Source organism: Dendrobium catenatum, unplaced genomic scaffold (assembly GCF_001605985.2).
Source record: "Dendrobium catenatum unplaced genomic scaffold, ASM160598v2 fragScaff_scaffold_249, whole genome shotgun sequence".
NCBI lineage: Eukaryota > Viridiplantae > Streptophyta > Magnoliopsida > Asparagales > Orchidaceae > Dendrobium > Dendrobium catenatum.
Window position 1 is genome coordinate 2994078 of NW_021318711.1, and position 6250 is coordinate 3000327.

Sequence of the window (6250 nt, forward strand, 5' to 3'; positions counted from 1 at the left end):
TTACCTCTTGGTTTTAATAAAAAACTTAGTAGAATTGTATTTACAACGTATAGTCCAGAAAGGTTAGAAATTCAGAATTTGATAATCCAAACTCAAGTACTTTAAAAAGGCTTAAACACTTTTTAATTTAATATCTAAATCATGGAATAAATTAGAAAAAGAAACACTAATTTTTCAAAATTCCTTTCATAAAACATATCTAATAGAAGATTAATGCACGAATTGTTGAATCAGGAATTATGTTTTTCAAAATCAAGTATCAAAAGTATCAAGGGTTTTCTTAAGCTTTTAAGAACTATAAGAATGGTAAGCATTAAATTTTGTGGGCTCATTTTATGCCTCTTGTCAATTTGAATAGCGCACTTTGCGCATCTTTTAATTTTTGATACACTTTATGTATATTTTTCAATTTGGCGTTTTTGCGCATCTTTTATTTTTGTCATAATTGGCCAATTTTTTTTTTTAATATGCTACATCTCTGAAATCATTAAAATAAAAGTAAACTCATCCTATTGAAAAAGGGAATTCTTGATTAAGAAAATTATGAGTTAGATTCAACAAGTTGCAAAAGATCTCTATGCGATAAATAAAATTTAGGGAGATAAAAAATTTTAGTTTCAAAGACTGATTTAAAATATGAAAAAGATTTCAAATCAAAAGTAGAATAACCTCTTTTAGAAAATAGAGATTGAGAGTCAAAAACATGAGTTGTATTTCTTTGACTATTTTAGAGAAGTCAATCACAACTTACCAAAGATTTCAAGAAAAAATAGGAAGTAGATTTTTCATTTTTAGAAAAGTGAATGTGTGTGTTGATCAGAAAAAAAATTCTATGAAAACAAGTAAAAAAAATTTAAAGAGTAAACAAAAACAAAAACATAAAATAAAACCGAAAATAAAAAAGAAATGAAAATTATAAAAAAAAACAAAACACAACACAAAAACATAACAAGACTTTTAACCATTATCTTTCTCCTGGTCCGATGCTTCAGAAACAAGGTCTACCCATGAGATTTTTTGCTTTTCATTATTTTCAAGTTTAAATTTTGATTTGCCTTACCTTTTTCTTTTGCTAGAGGAATTCTTAAATTAGGGCATAGATTTTTCATATGTCCAGGCTTCCTACATCGAAAGCAAATAATGTCAGAAAAAATATGAACATCTTTACCATTTTTACCTTTTTTTCCACTTTTGCTTTTGCTTTGGCGAGCTTTGTGATTTGCTTTACAAGTCATTGCATTCGTTACCAACTAAGCTATCTCTTTTTGTATCTTCAGCTTTTGGCACTATCGCTTCACCTGCATCCAAAAGTCTTTGACCCAAACTTTGCTCATAGGCAATGAGTGAGCCAATCAAATTATCAATAGAATATTCATTCAAATTTTTTGATTATTAAATAACAACAAATTTTGCATCAAATTTGTCAAGTAAACAATGAAGAATTTTATTGACTTTTTCAAAATTTGAAAGCTCCTTTCCTAAAGCATGTAATGATGTTACAATTTGAATAAACCTGCTATACATGTCTAAGACCGTTTCATAAGGTTTCATGAAAAACATTTCATAATCATGCAACAACACATTCAACTTGGATTGCTTGATTTCACTAGTGCCTTCGTATATGGTGTGTAGTTTATCTCAAATTTTCTTTTTAGTAGTGCACGTGGATACTAATATAAAATCTTTAGAATTTAAAGCACAGAAAAAGCAATTTAAAGATTTTCATTCAATTGAGCATCGATTCGTTCATCTCCATTCCATTGACTAAAAGGAATGTCAATTTTAATTCCATCTAAAATACGTGACGGTATTGAATAACCAGTTAAAATCATATGCCACATGTGAAAATCAATTGATTGCGAAAAATTAGACATGCGAATTTTCCAAAAATCAAATATAAAATTTTCGAATAAAGGTGGTTTTGTGATTGGATAACCTTCCGTAATATTATGATTTGAAAAATTAGCCAAGGATCAAAATTCAAAAGCTTTTAAAAACTTATTTTTTGAAAACGGCTCTGATACCACTTGAAAGTTCTCATATGACACTAGAAAGTGCTCTGATACCACTTGAAAGTTTGTTAGGAATGTTAGGCCCTATAAACTAGTCCCGAGGCTAACAAAGAGAGAGGTGAATTGGATAACTTTAAAACAAAAGATAAAACTCAAACCAAAATCACCACAGAAATTAAGTGCGGAAGAAAATAATACGTAAGCAATAATAAGAAAGAACACACCAGATTTATAGTGGTTCGGTCAAACCTTGACCTACATCCACTCCTTGGAGGCACCATCCAAGTATTGCACTAAACTAAGTGTCTCTCCTTTAGCCCCCACAGCTAGGCAGAGAAGCCCGCACAAAATCACTTCCACCTTCCCCGGAGCAGGGGAGTCGCCGTATCATTTTACACCAAAGAGATCTTCTTCTTTGGTGAACTTCCTCGAGACAAGCCTTGAATCCTATGGTATTCATGTGCGAGCTTTCCGGAGTATTCGTGTAAAACCCCCTCCACACTCCCTTGAGTCCCCCCTCCCACGATCTTCTCCCTCGCTCAAACTCCACCCTTTCCTCACTCACTTTCAAGCTCTCTCTTCAAGTTTCCCCTAAAAGAACGAAGCTACAATGGCTGCCAAAGATACTTTATAAAGTGCCTTGACATCTCTTAAATAGAAGAGCTAAAAATGAGCTCATTAATGCAAGCTGTCGGCTTTATCGTCCAGGCCGATAGGCATATCATCCTAGTCTATTAGTTCAAATATGAGAAAAATCATCCTGAACATCACCCTGAAATGAAGATGAACGATATCCAATCGGCCCGGCCAATTTGATCATGCAAATTAAAATTAATTTCTTTTCTTAATTGCTATATTTATTTAAGAAAAATTGCTATAGATCGGCCAGGCCAATCCTGATAGGCCAGGCCGATGCACTGGGATGATGTCCAAAAATAAGTATTTGCTAAGCAGATCTGGAGGCAGATTCTTTCTGAATTGAGCCCATCGTCCTGGCCGATACAAAATCATCCAGGATGATATGTTTTATATAATGACGGCTATTTTAATGAGGATGTCCTAATTAGGGTTTCTGCTTTTGAACAGATCGTCCAGGCCGATATATATATCATCCCGGACGATGTTACTAAAAATAGTAAACTCTAGGGAACAGTCAAAAAATTTTCCAAGTTATAAAGCATCAGGAGCCACACCAAATATAAAGGACTCAAGAAAGGAAAAAGTGTACAAACTAATTCAGACCTAGTCTACCCAATCTTGAGCTTGTTTCAAATTGCAGTCTGATCGTGTGGACCTGAAAGGTTATTAAATAAGACCGTCGTAGCGAAATAGAAGTGTTTGCTATCATCAAAATCATAAATCATGAAAACAGATCCGCAACAATCTTGCCCTTTTTTATGATGATAAAAATTTTAATTTGAATTTTAAAAAGGGATATTTTCTCCTAATCTCCCCCTCACTAGAATAACACTTTAAAAATAGGGGAGATAAAAATATTTTTGGTTTTTTTAAAATATTTGAACAAAAGATACAAATATGACAATAGTACAAAAATTCAACAATACGTTCTCCCCCTTTGACATTATCAAAAAGAGAGGAGGCACAAACAAAAAATAAAACGACCAAAAGACAAAAAGGTTCCCTGATCTAGTGAAAAACAAATATTCTTAAAATGAGAAAGTTACTTCTTGGTTTTAATCAGAAAAGGTTAGAAATTCAGAATTTGATAATCCAAACTCAAGTTCTTTAAAAAGGCTCAATAACTTTTTAATTCAATATCAAAATCATGGAATAAATTAGAAAAATAAACACGAATTTTTTAAAACTCCTTTCATAAAATATATCTAATAGAAGATTAATGCACGAATAGTTGAATCAGGAATCAAGTTTTTCAAAATCAAGTATCAAAAGTATCAATGGTTTTCTTAAGCTTTTAAGAAGTACAAGAATGATAAGCATTAAATTTTGTGGGCTCATTTTATGCCTCTTGTCAATTTGAATTGTGCTATTTGCACATATTTTAATTTTTGATACACTTTATATATATTTTTCAATTTGGCGTCTTTGTGCATCTATTATTTTTGGCATCATTGGACAATTTTTTTTTAATATGCTACCTTTTTGAAATCATAAAAACAAAAGTAAACTCATCCTATTGATAAAGCGAATTCTTGATTAAGAAAATTATTAGTTAGATTCAACAACTTGTAAAAGATCTCTATGCGATAAATAAATATAGGGAGATAAAAAATTTTAGTTTGAAAGACTAATTTAAAATATGAAAAGATTTCAAATTAAAAGTAGAATAACCTCTTTTAAGAATATAGAGATTGAGAGTCAAAAACATGAGTTTCCTTTCTTTGACTATTTTTAAAGAAGTCAATCACTACTTATCAAAGATTTTAAGAAAAAATAGGAAGTAGATTTTTCATTTTTAGAAAAGTGAATGTGTGTGTTGATCAGAGAGAAAATTCTATGAAAACAAGTAAAAAAAATTTAAAGAATAAACAAAAACAAAAACACAAAATAAAACCAAAAATAAATAAAACCAAAAATAACAAAAAAACAAAACACAACACAAAAATATAATAAGACTTTTAACCATTATCTTTCTCCTGGTCTGATGCTTCAGAAACCAGGTCTACCCATGAGATTTTTTGCTTTTCATTATTTTCCCAGTTAAAATTTTTCTTCACCTTACCCTTTTCTTTTACTGAAAGAATTCTTAAATTAGGGCACTGATTTTTTATATGTCCAGGCTTCCTACATCGAAAGCAAATAATGTCAGAAAAAATATGAACATCTTTACCATTTTACCTCTTTTCCACTTTTGGTTATGATTTGGCGAGCTTTGTGATTTCCATGATAAGTCATTGCATTCATCACCAACTAAGCTATCTCTTTCCGTATCTTCAGCTTTTAGCACTATCACTTCACCTGCATCCAAAAGTCTTTGAACTAAACTTTGCTCGTAGGCAATGAGTGAGCCAATCAAATTATCAATAGAATATTCATTCAAATCTTTTGATTCATAAATAGCAACAAATTTGGCATCAAAAGTATGTAATGATATTACAATTTGAATAAACCTAGTATACATGTCTATGACCGTTTCATAAGGTTTCATGAAAAACATTTCATAATCATGCATTAACACATTCAACTTGGATTACTTGATTTCACTAGTGCCTTCGTATATGGTGTGTACTTTATCCTAAATTTCCATACCAGTAGTGCACGTGGATACTAATATAAAATCTTCAGATTTTAAAGCACAGAAAAAGCAATTTAAAGATTTTGTATTCAATTGAGCATCAATTCATTCATCTCTATTCCATTGACTAAAAGGAATGTCAGTTTTAATTCCATCTAAAATACATGAAGGTAATGAATAACCAGTTAAAATCATATGCTACATGCGAAAATCAATTGATTACAAAAAAATAGACATGTGAATTTTTGAAAAAGTCAAATGTAATATTTTCAAATAAAGGTGGTCTTGTGATTGAATAACCATCCGAAATATTTTGATTTGAAAAATTATCCATGAATTGAAATTCAAAAGCTTTCAAAAACTTATTTTTTGAAAACGGCTCTGATACCACTTGAAAGTTCGTTAGGGATGCAAGGCCCTATGAACTAATTCTGAGGCTATCAAAGAGAGTGGTGAATTGGATAACTTTAAAATAAAAGATAAAACTCAAACCAAAATATCCACAGAAATTAAGTGCGGAAGAAAATAATGCAGAAGCAATAATAAGAAAGAACACACCGGATTTATAGTGGTTCGGTCAAATCTTGACCTACGTCCACTCCTTGGAGGCGCCCTCCATTTATTGCACTAAACTAAGTCTCTCTCCTTTAGACCCTACAGCTAGCTGGAGAAGCCCTTACAAAATCAGTTCCACCTTCCCCGGTGCAGCGGAGTCGCCGTGTCCTTTGACACCAAAGAGATCTTCTTCTTTGGTGAACTTCGCTCGAGACAAGTCTTGAATCCGATGGTATTCAGGTGCGTGCTTGCTGGAGCAACAGTGTGGAACTCCCTCCACACTCCCTTGAGTCCTCCCTCACAGGATCTTCTCCCTCTCTCAAACTCCACCCTTTCCTCACTCCCTTTCAAGCTCTCTCTTTAAGTTTCCCCCAAAAGAACGAAGCTACAATGGCTGCCAAAGGTACTTTACAAAGTGCCTTAACATCTCTTAAAAAGAAGAGCTAAAAATGAGCTCATTAATGCAAGT